The sequence below is a fragment of the Bactrocera neohumeralis genome, chromosome 6 (genome assembly GCF_024586455.1).
Source record: "Bactrocera neohumeralis isolate Rockhampton chromosome 6, APGP_CSIRO_Bneo_wtdbg2-racon-allhic-juicebox.fasta_v2, whole genome shotgun sequence".
NCBI classification, from domain to species: Eukaryota; Metazoa; Arthropoda; class Insecta; order Diptera; family Tephritidae; genus Bactrocera; species Bactrocera neohumeralis.
The window spans coordinates 5,582,486-5,603,244 of record NC_065923.1 but is presented as its reverse complement, the minus strand read 5'-3'; the positions used below and the strand labels follow the sequence as shown (position 1 = coordinate 5,603,244).

The following is a 20,759-nucleotide window of genomic DNA, read 5'->3' as shown; positions in this document are numbered from 1 at the left end:
CCGGAAGTTGTTATTAAATTCTCTGGGTAAATTATGTTTCAAAAAATGTAGTTTGCTAAGTTGATAGGACGGTCCTTAATTACTATGGCAAATATGAGCGCAATCTGTCGACCAGTTTGCTCACAGCAGCTGCTTAAGTCGGTACACTTGGGTAGTGCGATGCGATTTTTACAATAGATAAAAAAATCGAACAAAGGATTTGTCTGAAATTTTGTATTTCTAACCAAAAATAGAGACATGACAAGAGAGCTCCACAGCTCTCGCGAGTCCGTTCGCATGATTTTGGTGGATATTTTGGGTATTAAACGCGTTCTTGCTTAACTCGTCCCGACAAAGCCGATTTTGTTTTCAAAACGTGTACCGTAAACAGGTCTCTTGGACCTGCTTGATCGTGCAAATTCCGATCCCATATTCATGAAAAGCGTTATACCTGCCGATGAGACGTAGATTTATGAGTTTGACTTGCCAACAAGTCAACAATAGTCGGAATGAAGGGAAAAAAACGAGCCGAAACCAAGAAAATCACGCCAAAGCCGCTCAAAAATCAAGGTGATGCTCATTGTTTTTTTCGATTCTCGTGGTTTGGTGCATCACGAATTTGTTCCGGAGGTACAGACGGTGTTCTATTTGGCCATATTGAGGCATTTGATTAAGAGCATCCGTCGAAAACGGCCGGAATTGTGGAAGAACCATTGATGAATTTTAGACGATGATAATGCAACATCGCATCGAGCCACGATTGTGACCGAATTTAAAGCCAAAAACAAAATGAATACTATCCATCAACCACAAGATTTGGCTCGGTGTGATTTTTTCTTGTTCCCGAAACTAAAATTGCAACTCCTTGGAACTCGTTTTCAGTCGATCGAAGAGATTAAACAAAATTTGCTGAAGGAGCTGAAGGCCATCCCAAAAAGTTCTTACGAAAAGTGCTTGGAAGACTAGAAAAATCGTTAGCATAACTGTGTTACATCTAGTGGAGATTACTTTTAAGGCGCCAAACTAATATTGATGCATAATGAAATATTTTTCGTTTTAATTACAATTTCCAGTTACTTTTTTGGCACAATGTATGTATATATACAGCATATTCCGTTAGAAAGTCTCACACTTCGAGGCGGTCTGATTAAACCAAAAGCAAAATTATTATGAATGTGCAACATCTCACCTGTCAATGCAACAGAATGTACATATATATGAATAAACTTAAACTCGTAGATATACTTATGTAGTATATATGTAAGTAATGTCACATTGAAGCTGTTTATCCCTAAATGGTCGCATTAATCGCTGGCAATGCCTACAAAAAGCTGTCACGCCAATGATTCCACTTAACGAAGTGTAACGGCAGCATTAACCCATGCAACGCCAACAACAACAACAGCAAACAACAAACAACGTTTTACAATATACAAACATATGTTTACAACCAGCTTCGCACTGTATGGACTTGTAGTAAGAGCCGAGCGCCCGACGCTTAAATCGAGACGAGACAACTGACATGTGTGGGAAAGACGTGATCAGTCATATTGACAATATGAACATGACAGCGCAGAAGCACGGCAGATGCACGCACATACGCACAAGTATATGAGTATGTGTATGTACATATGTATGTCATGTAAGTATGAGAAATATTTATCACCAACTTTGAGATGAGCAGCGACACAATCAACTGCACGTAAGCCACCTTGCAGCATGGCTTCCATGCGTGTATGTGTGTATGTATGTGCAAGTGCGGCTGTAATTTTATATAAACTGCATAAATCTTTAATTGTAGCGCAGGCAAAAATGTATGCAGTTGTATATATGTATATATGTACATGTGCAAACCCAATGCACTATAATCACTACATACACACATACATATATAATGTGTATAAGTGTGAGTGTGTAAAACTTTTACATCATTTCGAATATACATACATATATAAGCGTTCATTTGTTCACTTTAATATCAACAAAAGCTTATAAATGGAAAATCAGAAAGATTAAAAAATGAAGAAAATGTGAAAATTTTCCACTTTTCATGCCATTTTAAGCACGTTGGCATGGTGAAAGTTGATAAATAATACATTTTCTTTCGATATTTTTAACATATTCATTTCAGACAGTGTAAAAATGAACTGGTGTCACCTGCTGGCTGACAATTTTCAAATTATAAGTACTTTGCACGATGCTGCGTGTTTGCGTATTGAAACCGGGGGACAAGAAATTAAAAATGTCGGTTAAAAGTTAATAGCTTTTTTAATATCTGACAATAATATAGTGATAAAAGCATTTTAAATATTTTGGTCTTCTTTTAATTTCCAGCACCTTTTGGCATACGTCATCCATATGTCACACCTTACTGAAGCTTTCTGCCTGATCAATCAACATTGATTGGGATAAAAGTCAAAGCTGATGTATGAAAGTCACAACCGTATGCGTATGAGTCTGCAACGAATGCCACCTGGTTGAAACTTCAGACATAACAGTTTAATTATCCTTGATTGAAGTAAAGGGAAATAAGAAAAAACAGTAACTTCGGCCTTACCGTAGCTATAATACCCCTATCAGATGGTTTTCTTATACCATAAAATGATATCAAAATCTTAATCTTGTATTTGATATACTATAGTTTTCTGATCAGAACAATTCTATCGAAGATTTTACCGGACACATATCGTTAAAAGAAGTCCAATAAACAAGTTTTCAATACAAGTACTTGACATTCATTGATCAGTTTGTATGACAGCTATATGATATACTGGTTAGCTATCAGCGATTCCTACCAATAGTAGCTTCTTGAGTAAAAAAGGATGTGAGTAAAAAGTTTCAAATCGATATCTAAAGCAGCAAGTTCCTCCCTTATATACAGGCAGACGTAGAGCTCAACTCACCTCCTCACGTTTATCATTTACTCGTACATATTGAGTAGTCGAAAAAGTCTTTTCGTATTTTGTCAATATATGTCGTCTCCGCAGTTTCCTTCGTGGCATACTTATTACACCGTGTTCAGGGTATAAAAATGCTTTAATTCATGAAGCAGATGCTGAAACTGCACCCAGGAAATGAAGATTCAAAGTTTGTAACCAAAACGTCAGGATCCAATTAAGCGGTCCTGCCAACAAAGTTTTCTTTGTTAGTCTCCGATACACGATTACGTCTCGTTCGCTTTTATTTTCTGCCAACACACACACACACACTTTTGATAACTATTAAATTTTCGCTATTCGTTTCAGTTCACTTGCTTTAAAGAAAGCTTTCATTCAACTTGAGTTTGAACAGGAAACACACACATACAATTCAAGCATTGTGCGCTAAATTTTAGTATTGCAGCTACAAGGAAATTATGCAAATCGATGGCGCAGGCCATTCACTCACTCCATTTCTGTGTTTATAACATCAATTTGCATAAAAACAAAAACACAGCCTTTGGATTATGAGCAAAGAGATTGTTGACTTTTGGCAAATAATGCATAACGCGCTGCCAAATTTAGCGAATCAATATCTTGAGCAACGCTCCAATGAAGTAGCGGCACTTATGGGAATACAAAAGATAACAGTATTCTTATATAATGACAACAGAGTCGCTCGGAATGGCATCCCACACAGTTGTAAGACAAAAGAGATTTTGGCTCACGTCTCACTTTAACACTGATATATGTAATAACACAAAATAATTTTAGAAAAGAGACATAATCGACGGATCATTTTAGTGGTTAGATGATTATGAACTCTCTCCCTTTAAAGATTTTGAAAGCTTTAAACTTTTGGGCAGCCCATTTTCTTATTGACTGAAATCGAGTCCCTCAGTAACCAACCAAAACATCAAGGCACTTTTTCGTCTAGTAAACGTTTCGTAATCTCTCTCGCAGCAGTGATGGTTATTCCATCTCTCATACGAGTGTCTGAAAACATGTTTATTTCGCTCTTACATTTACTATGCAATAGTGGGCGAAGAGACTTCAGAAAAAATAGACATTTTTGAAGAGCGATACATACAATATTTTGGTAATTTAGACCAACTGTTTTCAAATCTTCAAATTTTCTCAGAATTAAAATATTATTGGTTGATTGGTTGTTGGTGATACAACCATACTAAGTTAGGTTAGGTTAGATAGTTAGTCAAAAATCGCACGTGAACTACTATATGCAGTCCTTTGTAAGACCATAGAAAAGAAGAACTCATGTGTTCGAACTATAAATTAGCAAAACGCTTAGTAGCCAAAACAAATTTGCACAGAAGTTTAATTTCCATTCCCGCCAGCTCGGTGGCATGTCTGAAGGAATGCAGTTAAGTCTTGACCTCCCAAACGCGGGAAGGAAGTGTTGACTTGTTTCCATCTCATCTTCTTCCATACAGCTTCTGCAGATGGCGTCTGGTAGGATTGCCAGCTTTACTGGGTGGACGCCAATAGGGCAATGGCCCGTTAAAAGCCCTAAAATTTGGGAGAGGCTAGCCTTACTGCGGGCAAAAAGATCACTAAACCTCTTGCTATCGATCTTGGACCAAATGGCTTTTGCGACAGCGCATGTACGATGATGGCCCAGCGCAGACCAAGCTTTCACAAAGCTCAGTAGTAGAACACAAGAAGATACGGGAGCTCCTTTCAGCTCCCATTCTATCGATAGCGTTTCTGGGCGCCTTTTCTTGCTATCTCATCGGCTTTACAGTTTTCCTGGGATTCCGCAGTGTCCTGACATCCATACCAATCTTACAAGACACTCAATGCTTTTGATAGCGAGGTTAGAAACTCTTTGACCAGCCCTGAACACACTGCTCAGTAACAGTCAAGTTCAATGTTATTATCGCCGCTCTGCTATCTGAGTGGATAGTAACTTCTTTGAAGGAGGCTTCACTCCGGAACAGTAAATTTATTGCTGTCTTAATGGATACAACCTCGGCCTGAAAGACACTGCAATAGTTAGGAAGTCTGAAACTAGAGTGGACAGAGCTTTCCTGACAGTAAACTTTTTTTTGTCTGCCAATTCAATCCAAACCATTTTTTCTCCAATATCAGTGAACTTAAAATCGTTATATTGACAATATCTATAGGCATACCTTGTGAACCAATTGAGGCTGTGAACGATGTGTAATGGAACAGGGCTCGCTATCACGAAACCGATTAGGAAATTAGATAAGTGATTTCTGAATTGTTAGTGTGGGAAATGAGGATAAAAAGAAGTTTTTGATCGAAAGAAATAGCAAATTCTTCAATTTTTATTATTTTCTTTATTAATAATGCACTCCTAAGCATACTCAAGAAACATATCTCGATGGGAAACAGAAATGATGTCATTATTGTAAAAATAATAAAGATTTTTTTCTATAAGTATTTTATTATTTCATATTTTATTTAACTTTGTGGAGAACGATCACAAATAATTTGAAAGGCAATAATACAAACTTCAAAAAATAGTCATACTTTGCTCGATAAGAATATCAGAATTTAGTCCATAACTACATAATAATTTTTTTATAAAATCCATTAAAAAATTAGAATTGACGTTTACTTTATTTCAGCATTAACAACCACTTCTAAAACTATGAAAATAAAAACGGAGAATCCAAATGGTCTCAAATATATCATGAATGAAAAAATAATATTTTTTAGGGTCCGTATTAATATATTATGTTGGCATCCGCTTTGTCACTTAATTATTTATTATTATTTTTTTAATGCTGGCAACTTTTCTATTTCAAACGATGGGCAAAGATTGAGCGCAGCTTTTTTGTGAAAAATCACATCATTAACTACCATGACCCATATTCTGCAGCAACAGATGTGACATTTTAATTAATTTTGAGTAATAAACAAAAAACGAACGCCTCCAGCGCGAGTGATTGACTTATTATGCAACAATTTGACAGCTTCAATTACCGTAAACTGCATACAAGCAGCGGCAAGTAGAAAAAACATTGCAACTCCGACACAGACTCACACACGCATACACATACAAATATTAACAAGTCTTTACGTGGGCAGCCACAACGTATATATGGTATATTAGTATGTGTGTGTGTGTGTGTGTGAGTGGCAAAGTGTCAAGCCACTGGACCCTTGAAGTGAAACTCAGCAGAATTGCTTGATTTATATGCAGAATAACGCAAGAGCGTGGAAATTAATAAAATAATGTGCCGAGCAAATAGTAAATAAAAAGCAAGAAGTTTAAAGAGCAAGAAGTGGCTGGCGAAACAAGTTAGGCAAACAAACAGCCACAAATTTGCCATGCGGCATTCGCAATGCATTGAGCAATCAAAATTCATTGACGCACCGCGCGAAAAAATTACCAACTGCCAGCGGCGCGACGGCCAAGTTGTGCCACCAAACAGCGAAAAAAAATAAGAAAAAAAAAGTACAAGAAAAAGAAGTCGCAGCCAGAGATTGGACAAAAATCAAAGAATTGAGCAAACAAAAATGCAAACTACTTATGCATAACTTAAGAAAAACCTGCAGAATGCCCGTCACAAGGTAGGAGCGAGTGGCGATTGCGTCAAACAGTCGGCAAACAAGCGGCGGCTGCCACTCCCAAGTCTGCGGAGGTGGCTGGCTGGTGGCGCAATGGACGCAGCGACGCTCCGAAGACGCTGCGGGGCTGTGTTGCGGACTGCGGTGGTGGCTGTGAAGGCGGCGCTGGAGCTGTGAGGCAGCCAGCTGGTGCATGAGGATAAGTATGTGCGCCGCACGGCATTAAAATTCTGCAGAAATGCAGAAAAAATCCACCAACAAATAAAAAATATAAAAAAACAGCAAGTACACTTGCGTATGTCAACAGAGCGTTTAATGTGAAAATGAATTTTCCTTCATGCGCGCGCACGTGTGTGTGTGTGTGTGCCGCCTAACTGATAAGCATGCAAGTCAGGCACATAATATGCATGCCGTGTTCAACGCCCCACTGCCACGCCGTCAGCTGAATAAGTAAATCGCATAAATAAATGCATTGCGAATACGCAAATAAACACAGCGTCAGAAGGAGCAAAAAATCCTTTTCCAAGCGAAAGTAAAAATTCATAAAAGTGAAGTACTTAACGACCGCCGCAGAAAAAAAACGCTAAGCAAAGGACAGGACAATGGCAGAGCTGCAAATGCGACGCGCTGCAAGAAGCTGAAGAGTCCAAGACAATTTGCCGCTACTAGAATATGCATGCAGCGGCAGCAGACCATTTCTAGAGCCATGCGCGCCACATAGAAATCAGCAAACCACACATACTCACGCATGTGCGCGTGTGCGTGCGCTTATATGGCCAAGCAATTGAATAGAAATTAAATTTAGTTGGAAAAATACGACGGCGACCACCAACACGACAGCGGCAATGCCAGCGCCGCAGCCACAACGCCAACACCGCGACGCGCCGCACCGACACTTGCGGCTGCCAGATAAGACAAATGCCGCGCGCCGACAGCTAGACAGCGTAAGACAAGCGGCAAACATGGCATTGGAGCGAGCGTGCGTTCACCGCGTCCATATGTTGGTGAGGTGGCGACAACTTTGTGAGCAATTGCCGTTGACGTTATAGTTGCCACTGTCACTGCCGCCGCTGGATGGTCATGGTTGCGCATAAAGCAGCCAGCAACAACAAAGCAGCAATGTGGTGGGCTTTGGTCGGGTCTGTTGGTGGTGTCGCCAACACTGGACGCTGGACGCGTGAAAGCACGAATTCATTTAAAATTCTGCGCACACGCATTTGTGCACGGAGCCACAGCAGCCATGGTCGTCGCCGCCGCCGTTGTTGTCCGCCTTGCCGCCACTGTTTTGCTGAGCGCTTACAAAGCTTTTGTGTCTGCCTGTGCACTTACTTTGAGTGAGTGCACTGTGAGAAACATTGTTAATTAATTAGAACAGACACCCGGAAAATCAACTCTCCTTGGGAAATATACAATGAAGTCTCTGAGGAGATTATAAAAACCAATATGGAAATGAACAACAGACAGTCATACCAGGATAAGTTTGTAACGCCTAGAAGACTATATCGGAGACCTTATAAATTATATACTATACATATATCAAATAGCTTATATATATAATTTACGTGATGAGCTGAGTCGATTTAGCCATGTCAGTCTGGGTGCCCGTCCGTCTGTCTTTATATACGTGAAGTAGTGCATAATTTTTTGAGAGAGATATCGATCTGAAATTTTGCACAGATCCTTTTCTCCCAAAGAAACTGCTCATTTGTCGGAATTGTCTTTATCGGAACACTACATCATATAGCTGCCAACTGAACGAAAGGAGTCAAGTCGAGATATCTTCACGAAACTTGGCATGGGTTATTGCCCAAGACAAAGATTGAATCTCCGAAGAAATTGTTTAGATCGGATAACCATAAAATATAGCTGCCATACAAGCAGAGCCATCGGAGTTAAGTGCTTGTAAGGAATCTTTTGCATTTGAGAAGGGTATTACAGCTGGCCGCCCGTCTGCACTACCAGTGAAGTTAACGTTTTTTCTTCATTTTTGTTTGGTGTTTTCTATGCAAACCAGTAGAGCGACTCTATGCATATTTCGTACTAGCTTACCTTGTGGCATGCCTATTATCTGGCATATTGGGTAGTCGAAAAAGTCTTTTCGTCTTTTGTCAATAGATGTCGTTGCAGTCACATATCTCCAGTGCTACCACCAAGCCACCAATGAAATTTGTGAAGTTTACGGAGACGATGCTGTATCAGTTTGTATAACACAAGGTTCGCTCGCTTCCGTTCTGGAAATTTCGAAATTTCGATTCACACTGATGAAAGTTTTACACTGTTGGACTAAAGTCTCTAGCGGAAAAATGGCAAAAAGTGGTCTCCATAATGATACATATTTGTTTATTTATTAATTAGTATAAATAAAAAAATTAAGTCGAAGTTTGATTAGAAATACGAAAAGACTTTTTCGACTACCCAATATTACCTGAAAATCAAGCGGACAGCCGTATATTGGTATATTTGGTATATGTATACAAGGTAGGAGAGGACAAATTTATGTATTTTTACTAACAAATTTAATGTCAGGTCTCCAATCTTATTTTCTGAATTTGTCTAATACTCGTATACCGACCAATGTGACCGTCTCAAAGTTATTGTACGAATGTAATCAAAATATTCGGTGTGAATGATCTTGGCGCAGATGTGTGCAGATTTCTTGCAATTACTAACAAGGAAGAACACTAATGGAGTGGATACTTTTTTCATTAGAAACTAATCACACTACCCGATATATAATTTAGTCTTATATAAATCAAGAAATAAAATATAAATTGCCCAGAGACAATCGATTTGTTCATAGCCGATAAATATAGCTGAAAGATCACACGAATAGTTCAAAAATATAGCTACGGTGCAAACAAACAAATACTACGTTTGTGTGTGTAAATGAAAGAAAACTGTAAAGTACTTACACGTCTCGTTTGCAGCTACTGTTGTTGTTGTTGTTACTTTTTTTAATTTCATTCAATTTGGTGATTTAAAGTTTATTTTGTAGTTTTTGCACTTGCTGCGCCTCCATTCATACAATATGCGTCAGATTATTATTGTTGTAATTTAATTGCGTGTTGTTGTTGTATAATTGATATTTTGCTACCAGATTGCCACCGTTTTCGAACGCAGCTCACCTGCATTTTGCGGTTATGTTATTAACGCCTTTTATTGCGAATTACTGTTATGATTTGTTGTTGGTTTTGTCATAAAAAGCTTTGCTGAATATGCCTACATATAACTTTCAAAACTTGTACAAAAATTAATTTTTACAGCGAATAAACTTTAATTTCACACTTTTTTCAATGCAAATTCATAATTTATTGGTCCACTTTCATTGCTGGCTCGTTTGTTTTGCATTAATCTGCAATTAAAAACATAAATAATTGCAATGAAACTGTTTTCGCTTCTATATTCCTTTTTCGCTTTTTGACATGTTCACTATTTTATTGAATTACATTAATTAAAAAGCCATGTATCTTGATTACTCGAATAAAATGAAAAACAGCGAGATTATTGAAGTAACACGCGCTCACGCGCATTTACTTTGCAGCAACTGCACGAATGTCGGCACGCATGTCTTGGCACAGTGTTTTAGTTTCGGAACACAGCACATACGCATTCACATGAATAATGTACAGCACCGTTAGAAAACGCTTGAATACTTGTATTAAGATGTAATAAGCTAAGTTACCCAAACTATTAAAATTGGAAAAATATATATAGTGTTCCCCAGAGTTGCAATCGTGTCTTCCGAAGAATGCTTGATCGGGTTTCTGCTGCAATATTTGATGTATGCTTTAGATTGTACAAGGGTCACCTTTTAAAAGATTTTCCTTGACAACAATGCGTTCGAGAGTTTGGCACTTTCTGTCGGCGACAAGTATTAAAACAACTTTTTTACAATTATCGGTCTTTCAATTATTTCACGGCATAATGATAGTGCTAGCATCATTTACCACCGATGTAGTAGCGTAATCTATTTTACAGTTTCTACTGACCTCTTTCCATGAAGTCTAAAAAATAAAATAATTTCAAGATAACTTCTGTATAGTTCCAAAATTAATGTTTATCCTGTATTGCAAAATACATAAATATTTCATGGTAACCCTGTGAAGAGGCATTTAAAAGTAAATGTAAAAGTTATCCCCGCTTTATAAACCCCGAACAGGGAATGTTAAGTTTATTAAGAAGAATAAGAAATGTCTATATGGAGCATACTACCAAGTTGTTCAATAAGTTTTGTCGTTCGATAAGAGAGGGCGTTGCTACTACCCCAAATTTTTTTTTGTATTGTTGGTTTATTCTTGAATTTTCATTTCAATCTGTCAATTCATTCTTTGCTTACAAGCCATTTAGTGTCGCCGTGTCACAGTATTTTTTTACAATGGAAAAAAATAAATATAAAAATAAACGAATGTTAAAAGTGTATAATGATTGTTCACCTACAACTAGAGTAGTAGAAAGATGGGTTGCTGTATTAAAACGTGGTCGTACAAGCCTTCAAGACGATCCACGTGAAGAAGTCCAAAAAGCGCATCTACACCAGAAATCATAGCCACAATACAGGATATGGTCTTGGAAGATCGTCGATTGACTGAGAGAGATTTAATAGTGAATAGCCATATTTTAAGTGAAATTTTAGGGTTTTAGAAAGCTGTGTGCACAATGGATGCCGCATTCGCTAACAGTGGAACAAAAACACATTCGATTGCGACTTTCTCAGCAACACTTGGAGCGTTTTAAAAAGGATATTGTGTGCTTCGATTCATCACTATGTATGCGATTTGGGTCTATCACCATGATCCTGAAATAAAACAAGAGGCTAAAGAGTGGTGTGAACCTGGTTGTTCGGCTTCGAAACGAGTTCGAAAATCGGCCAAGATGGTTATGGCATCAGTTTTTTGGCATGCGAGAGGAATTTTGTTTGTGGATTACTTGCAAAACTTGTAAAACAACCAATTCTGAATATTATTGCAACCTTTTGGACCAGTTGAAGGAAAAATTTCGTGAAAACAAACCCGTTTTGCAGAAGAAAAAAATCCTATTTCATCAGGACAATGCACCGTGTCACAAGAGCATCTTAACAATGACAAAAATTCGTGAAATGAAGTTCGAATTGTTGCTTCATCCACGGAATATTCACCAGATTTAGCCCTCAGCGACTTCCAATTGTTTCCAGAACTCAAAAAATGTATGCGTGGCAAGCGTTTTTCATCAAATGAAGAGGTCGTAACGGCTGTTGAAGCGTGTATTAATGTTCAGGGAGATTATACTGAATAATAAAGTGTATTTTGAACCATAAAATTGTGTTTTTCCTATGAAACGACAAAACTTATTGAAAAACCTGGTATATGTAGCTTCGTTTTTTTCCTATTTTCTAATCTCTATTATTTCTTTAGATTAGATTTCCTTCCGACTTTATATTAATTATTAATTACACCGAGTGGTAAGCCCAATTTTAAAGAAGCTAAATTAAATTAAGAAATACCAAAATTGGGTAATTCCAATGAACGATTGGGTTACATATTAATAACAATTGTAATGACCTTATGAAATGAATAGATCAGAAACTTACAACTCGAGAAGAGTTGGTATTAAGCGATTTTTACTGATATTCGAATTATTTCTACTTAGCAATTATGTAATAAAAATTTTAAAATCAATATATTTTTCGGTAAATACATTTTTCATTTCATTTTAAATGTATTCTTTTATCAAAAATATTGCTTAAACATTTAGCTTTTCATATCAGACTTATAAAATAAAATTAACCGAGTGTTCTTTTACTGCGTCATATTAATCAAGACGCGATGGAACATGCCCACAAAGTAAACTCAAGTCTTTAACTAAATTTCAAATTTTTATTTCTAATATTCAAAACACTGAACAACTTATACATACATATATGTATATTTATGAGATATGAACATAAGAGTTCATGTAAGTTGGTGTGCGTGTGCTCGTAGTTTTTCATAATGCGCACTGCGCATGTGCGCTGTGTTCGCGCTGGCATTTTCGCCCATTTGCTTAGTTAAATGGAAGTTAAAAGATTTATGGCTTTTGGTGTAGAATTTTTCAAAACAACATGCGCACACATACATACATACATATGCCTATATCTATGTATAGGTGTATGAAAATACAGACTTTTTTACATTTCGCATAACTTCAGAACACTACATCATCTAACGTTGGACACTGACATACTTACACACTTATAACCATTATGTATGTATGTAAATGCCATTTCTGTATAAGTTAGTACTAGTTTTTGTCGACTTCGTCACGAACTTGTGCAGCCAATTTCCACGAGTACAACTTTATTTCATTATTGGACATTTGACTTTATTTACTTGACTTTTTTTTATATTTCATTTTTTGTCTTTTTTCAAATTTATTTCATTGCCAGCGCAAAAAATGTTGAATGTAAAAATGTAGTTGACTACTAAGCTACTGTTGCCACGAGCATTCGCATTTTTTGTTGTAATTAGAAACACTTTTCATTCTCTATTTATTCTATTCGACAGACTGAGCAACGCTTCCGAAACGAAAAAGTTTAAAGAAGTCATTTGCGTTTCAACCTTTTGCAAGCTGTGCTTAGTCGCCGGCATTTTTTTCGTCTCCTTCAAAACGCATTACCGCACACGGGCGACTCATTTGCTCGCTCATTAGCGTATTGCTTAACGCTTTGGTGACCGCTTAAAGCTTAGTAGCAGCTTCGTGGCTTGGCGGTGTTGTGTGTTTTGCAAGTCGTTGCCGCTTAGGTTGAATGCCTGACCGTTAGACCTCTTGTGGCAGCAGCCATGCACATACACATGCACACATGTGAAGACATACGATCATAAATGGCTGCATGGTATATGAATGGCTTTTCAGCACACACTTTTTCCAACCAAACAAAGCCATACTTACGTTCATACGAACATATATGTCAGTGTTTTTACCGTGCCGTGACTAAGCTAAACGCACAGCTAAGTTGAATAAACCACAAGACTTTAAGTACACAAGGCTTCGAAGTTATGTCAATTTTAATTTTCGTTTGTGTTTTAATCTCAAAAATGGTGTAAATTTGAAAACGTCTTCTGCTTTCTAATAGATTTTTTGTTCCCTTTTAGTTCTAGTCAAAAATCCGTCGCTTGTTAGGGGCCAGAATCTCGTGATAGGTACATAATTGCAGAAGGGAACATTCTGTAGATTCAAAGCTTCTTTGTTCAGCTCTGATTTTAGGGATACGGAGGTTCCACAAACTTTACACACTTGGAGATTTGCTAATCTTTATCAGAATTGGTGCTCGGAACCTTGTAATTCTTAGATATTATATTCTGATACTATTATATATTAATCTTCTTTAATGCCGTAGACATCGCTTACGCGGTTATAGCGTCGGTCGTTCTTCCTTTTCGCTGTTTGGAACCAATTGGAGAATCCAAGTCCTTCTTCATCTGGTCTTTCTAACGTAGTGGAGGTTTTCCTCTTCCTCTGCTTCCCCCGGCGAGTACTGCTTCGAGTACTCTCAGAGCTGGAGTGTTTTCATCCATTCCGTCGACATGACCCAGCCAGCGTAGCCCATGTCTCTTAATATGTTGAACTATGTCAATGTCGTCATATAGTATAACTCGTAGAGCTCATCATTCCATCGAATGCGATATTGCCAATGACCATAAATCTTCCGCAGAACCATCAGAGAGAGGACTTTACTTTTCAATTGCCTACTCAGTCCGAAATAGCACCTGTTGGCAAGAGTTATTTCTGCGTTGGATTTCGAGGCTGACATTGTTGTTGGTGTTAATAATGGTTCCAAGATAGACGAAATTATCTACGACTTCCAAGTTATGACAACAGTGACGTGGAAGGGTAGTCGCGAGTGGGACGACTGTTTATTTGATGACAGGAGGTATTTCGTCTTGCCCTCGTTCACTACCAGGCCCATTTGCTTGTCTTCTTTATCCAGTCTGGAGGAAGTGGAGCCAATGGCGCAATTGTTGAGGCTAATGATATCAATATCACGACGTACGCCAGCACCTGTACACTCTTATAAAAGATTGTGCCTTCTCGATTCAACTCTGCATATCAATATTTTCTCCAGCAGAAGTGAAGACGTCAGCAACAGAGACATCATCTGGTGAACTTTTGGTATTGGACACCAAATTAAAGGCAGCTTCTTTTCCTTCTGTCAAAAAGCTACTATTATATATTATTTTCAAAAATGATTTTGAAATATCAGCAGCCCCACACACCCACCGCCGAAGCAATCATTTCTAACGCTTTTCTAAAGAACTATAACACAAACCCGAAATCGCTGCTGTAATTTTCAAATCTGTTATCCGCATTTTATGCAAATGTCAAAGCCACCACCAATAAAACTGAAGACGGCGCAGAGCTATAAATATGCGCACAAAAGCGTTCTTACAAGCCACAGCAACTCAAAGGTGAAAGAACCAGCTCAACTCCAAGAAGAAACGTAATAAAACAAAAACAAGCCATAAAACTAGTGATGACAATAATTATCATAATAATAGCCCACAGAGCTAGCGGATGGAAATTACACGCTCACTTATGTTCAACGTTTAAAAATTATGCCCAAACGTGTCAATGAAGAAATTACAAACGACACATTCCGAGCCAACACACAGATCTTCGAAAACATTCTAAACAAAGTAATAATAATAAAAGTGCCAGTAGTTTGGGTTTGACAATTTCCACATAAATAACGGTGAATTAGGTTGCTTTCACACCTGCTGTGAGAATTATTACACATTGACGACGGAAGTGTTGTTGTTAATACTTATGTTTATGAGGTTATTACACAATGCCGAAATGTGCTGTTATTTCACTTATGTATTTATGAGAAACAAATGTTTTTTTTTTAACCAAGAAAAGAAACTTGAATTGTTTAATGTTGCGGAGCTAGATTTGAAATTTTGATAAAGTTCATGTTCAGAATACAACACAAAATATTTCGGAAGTAAAATTTTTCAGCATCACAAAAGAATTAGTATTTCCAGAATGTTTGTTTACCGCACTTTAAAAGGTTTTTCAAAAGACCTCGTCTTAGCGTGGTTCGAACAAATTTTGCCATAAAAATGTTCGCCACCACATCAGAAGTCCTCTTAAAAAAAGACAGTTATGTCAAGCGAAATAGACATATCGAAAAGATCAACGACAAGACTTATTGGAGATAGTCTCCGCATGAAAGCCTACCGTCAGTCAACTGGCCATTATCTGATAAAGCGTTTGAAACAAATTAAGCTCACCAGACGAAACCGACTTCTTCACTGCGGTCACCGGCCATGAACTTATCCTTTTTACAGAAAAATAAAGTTTTAATGTTGAAGAAGTTTTCAATAAGCATAACGACAAAATTTATGCAAAAACTTTCAAAGACATTGTTAGAAATGTGATTCCAAGGGTTCAACGTTGTAACCTTCCAGCTGCTGTAATGGTTTGGTAGAGAGTCTTCTGTAAAGACGTTACACCTCTTCACGCCTATGAGAAAACGTGTAAAACTGTGACAAAAGTGTGTCAGCCGTATGTTTTAGAAGACGTGGTAAAGCAGTTAAGCAATACTTTCTTCGATGGAAAGCATTAAATCTTCCAACAAGATTTTCTAATCTCCGAAAGCACACATGACAAAAACCGCCCTAGCAGTGACTTAAATGCAATATTTTTCATTTCTTAACTGCAGATGATTGGCCCTCTGGAACTACAGTTTGTCGTCAGAGTTTGAGAACGTGGTCTGTCGAAAATCGCTCAGAATTTTGAAGAGTCTCACAAAATCATTATTTTTTTTTTGTGACCATATCGAATAACTAAAAACAAATATTATAAAGTAGTTTGTTGACAGGACTAAGTATAATCAACTTTGGTTTGCTAAGTGCGCTGTCTTTAAACGCGTTTTTCTTCAAACTGTGTTTTAGAAGTCGGTTGACAAGATTTCTCGAGAACTACTCAACCGATCTTCATGAAATTTTACCCAGGTCTTTGAGATACAACTCCTAAAGACTTGGACGAAGGTTTTTTTTCATATTACAACTATTTAAAAAACAAAAATTATGTGAAATTTTTATTTTTTTCTAAAAATGTCTACCAAAATCGATTTTTAAGTTTTTTTCCTTCGTCCAAATACTAAGATAAGATTTTAAATAAAACACTTTTTTTGTTTTTCATTTTAGATTATCCTGTAAGGAGTTATCCTGCATCTTTTTTGCTAGGGGTCGCCGGAAATGGCGTCGCAATGGCCGAGCTTAAAATTTTTTTCCAAAATTTCCGAAAGTGTAAGTTTCTAAAAATAAAAATTCTAATAAAAATTTCTTTTTTATATGTAAAAAAAAGTTTGAAAAAGGCTTTTTTTTGAAAACCCCTTTATTTTATTCTTAAAGAAAATGCTAAATATCAAAATGACTTTACTCGAAACTTGGAACATACATACAAGATAAAACCAAGCCAAAGAATACCATGAATGTGTGATGAAAGCAAATCACTAAGAGAAATGATCTGACTCTAGCTACTTAAAAGGCTTATCTAGGCTTGTACTTGTACCAATTCTGGTCTCGTTGTTATTCATTATTTATAAAGAGATGAATAAGAGATGTATTATGTAGTTTTACCAAAACAATTCAAATAAATAAGACTCTGAAATCTCTTCCGAGAGACTGCTTTCATGGTAGTATATATTCATCCATATTTACTTCATTTGCCTCCTAGTTAAGTCACCTGCCAACATTTCGAGTCTCTTAGCATGTTTTTTGATAAGATCTATAAAACTAAGAGAGAAAAGTTTTCTTATTTACAATTATACTTTCCACTAAATGAGTTCCTGTGGCATATGACAATCCCAATCAAAGCTAAACTTATAAGAATTCTCTAATGCAACAGCAGACCATGTGCAAAAAGTGAAATTTTCGTTCAAGCTTTTTTATCGTTTTAAGATTCTACGTAGAAACTACGTACTTAAAATCACAAAAGCTTACATTTTATATTATAAGTTTTTTATTACGATTTTCTACATTTCATATTGCTTAGCTGTTTACGTAATTGTTTTATATATAAAGCGTGGCTTGAAACTGTTTTGTATTCACTTCATCTATTTCATTGAGCCAAAGATTAATAGTTTTGTGAACAACTTCTTCCCACTATTATGACAGTTGTATAGATATGTATGTAAATATATATAGTACATATGTTTGTGTGGTTCTATAAATTATACAGCAGTATCTGCTGCTTTTACTTATCCATTGTGTTTCGTTTTTATTTAATTTCTACTGTCGCCATTTCATTGTTTATTGTTTTTGCTTTGTGAATATATCCATTATTTTACGATCTTGATTTGTGAACTTCTAATTCTCGCTGTATATTCACATTTGTTACAACCAATGGGGTGCGCATTGTTGTTGTTGTGGTTTTGTTGTTACTGTTGCACTATTACGGTTTCATAATCGTAGCTTAAAAAGCACTCAAACAGCACAGTTATTTAGCTACGGTTATTTTGGTCCGTTGCTTGTCACACACACACAAACACACACATGCGCGCTAAGCAAATTACTGCGCTGTGGCTATGCGGCCAGCCGTACGACACATGGCGCGGCATGACATTTGGCTAAGCGGCGGCCAAGACGCGGCCGCGCCGTTTCTAATCGCGTCGATCAGCACCCGCAAAACACAATTCACAATAACAATGCCAGTCGATGTCGATGAGGTAAAAACAAAAAATGCAAAAAACCCGAACAATCATAATAACAGCACTGGCTAAAACAAAAACAACGTTGACAGCCGAACGCCAGCAGCGCTGTTACACCTGTTACGTTTACATTGAAATCGTATGGCGCGGCAACGTGCTTTTTTCCGCGTTGTTATTTTACCTTTTACCTCCGTTTTTTACTCTATTTCACCAAGCAGTTCACACACTCACACATGCGCATATGCATTTCCATTCGTAGTACGTTTCAGTTGATATGCATTCTTACACGATTAGAGCGCGCGCGCGCCCGGGCGCATTTCAATTTGTTCAACACTAATGAGCGCGGAGCGGTTGGCCTGCGAACGCTTTCGGTTTGTAATTACGTGGATATATAGGCAGACATATGCAAACATATTTTTATGCTGTGTATGCTTGTACACACCTTAAAAGCGTATGAAGACGTAGACGCGTCGACGAACGAACACAAATTTGTATTGCAAATGAAGACGGCAGCACTGCCATCCGCGCTGACACACTGTAAGAAACTGAAAAGCCCAACTCGAAGCAAGCGCTTGTGGAGGCCCCATACAGCGATCGCTCTGCTGCGGTCGCTTGCCATTCGCCACTGAGTGCGGCAGTTTGTAGAGCGCAGCGCGGAGGGTTGTTGTTGTTGTTGCGGCGACGCGTTGTGGTGTGGTCGCGCTTTGGCCAAAGGCGTTGAAGAGGTTGTAGATTTTGAAGTTGGTTCACATACTCAACTAAGCGCGCCGACAGTTGAACTTAACGCTGTAAAATGAAGCACAAAGCCGGAGCAAAAGCAAAAGCAAGCAAGCGTTCAGAAGTTAAGCGAATGAGCGTGTGAGCGCTTGAGCGCTTGACGCAGCGCAATCGTGCTTACCATGTTGATCGACTTTGTGTGAGCCGGCGCTTGCGCCGTCGCTATCGCCGAGTATGGCGCTGGCATTATAGCTATCGCTGGCAAATGCTAACAGTCGGCAATGAGCGATTTGTAAGTTGCAGGTTATCTGCTGTTGTTTGGCCACCACATTTTCGCTGCTGCCCAAGTCGTTGGCGCTGTTGATGGCACTATTGTTGATTGTCATATTGTTGTTGCGGTTTTATTGTTGACTATTTTATTGTTGTTGTAGTTGGGTCTATGCTTGGTTAGTCCGTTGTCGTTTGCCTCGCTTTGTTCAGTTGGAGCTTTTTATGCTTGGAAATTGCACGGCGGTTTATTCGATTTGCTTTTGGTCTTCGGTTTCTAACAGAAAAGAAATTGAAACTTTCCTGCGCTGGAGTTGAACGTGCTGCCGCATTTACAGCGAAATTCGCCACACTTGTGTCGCTGAAGGAATTTAAATTTGAAACGAAATGAAAGCGGAAATTATTTGAAACAAAATTATAGTTGTAAACACACACATACATATATACATACATATATAGACGAACATGGAGTATTAAGTTTGCCTTTGTAACATTCAGCAAGTAACGTCGCAGACCGTATAGAGTATACTATATACTATATATAAATAATCAGCGTGACTTGAGATGAGTCGATTTAGCCGGCGTCTCCTCGTCCAAAGAATGGAAGAATGAGCAAATCCAAATTGAAAATTGTCTTTATTGACATCAAAGGCATCGTCCACCATGAATTTGTTTTTCCTGGACAAACCGTCAACGCCAAGTTTTACGAGGAAGTCCTCAAGCGACTCAAACGAAGGGTCCGATAAGACATCGCAGGCGATTGGAAATTGCACCACGACAACGCTCCGGCTCACATCGCTCAAGGCCGGCATCCCAACTCTTCCGCAGCTGTGGTCCCTCGGACTTTTCTTGTTTCCTTGCCTGAAAAGGCCGATGAATGGCAAGCATTTTGAGGTGATAAAGGTTCCAAGCAGCATGCACCTCGGCTTTCAAGGCTATTCCGGAGAATGCCATCCGTGACGCCTTCAATGCTTGGAAATCGCGCTGGCAGCGCTGCATCGACGCAGAAGGAGCCCATTTTGAAAGTTTTTAAAGAATCGTAAGGATTGGTTCAATAATTTTTTTTTTAAATCGACTCAGACCTATTACTTTCCCGACAAACCCACACCTTTTCTCTCTAAAAAGCTGCTCATCTTTCGGAACTGCTGATCTCGGACCTCTATAGCATAAAGCTGCCATACAAACTGAACGATCAAAATTAGGTTCTTCTCTTCTATCTTCTAATTTTTGGTATGAATTTTTATATAACCCCCGAACATATTTTCTTGATCCTACTACTATGTATATAATATATCTGGCCAAAATGAGTTCTTGTATGGAAGCTTCTTTAAATGTGAAGAATATTCCAGCTACCAAAGTTAACGGTTCCTATATCCTCCCCGGGCCCCGATTTTCTTTCAACGGCTCTACAATAGTAAATCCGAATAGAGATCAATCTCTCAGGTTCGAAACTTTTAAGGGAGTGTTGGAACCTTTTTGATCGTTAAAATGAAATAATGAATGGCCTTACCTGAACATTCTTTGATAATATCTTTCTAAACTTCATAGAAGATCGATCAGGTTTCCGATGCAAAGAACTCGATTAACTTGTAAAGCAATTCCAGTTTTCAACTTAATCAACTATATATTCCTCATTTATTCTTCAAAAGGTT

The 20,759-nt window shown here is 37.9% G+C and overlaps 1 protein-coding gene across 1 annotated transcript in view; it reads right to left on the bottom strand.

The window, feature by feature from the left end:
* The window catches only part of LOC126763044 (uncharacterized), a 77,695-nt gene extending 59,050 nt beyond the window's left edge, over positions 1-18,645 (bottom strand). Inside the window, 2 exon segments of the mRNA XM_050480217.1 lie at positions 9,368-9,807; positions 18,566-18,645. The gene's annotated coding sequence lies outside the window, so the exon portion shown is untranslated.
* Positions 18,646-20,759: the final 2,114 nt, after the last annotated feature.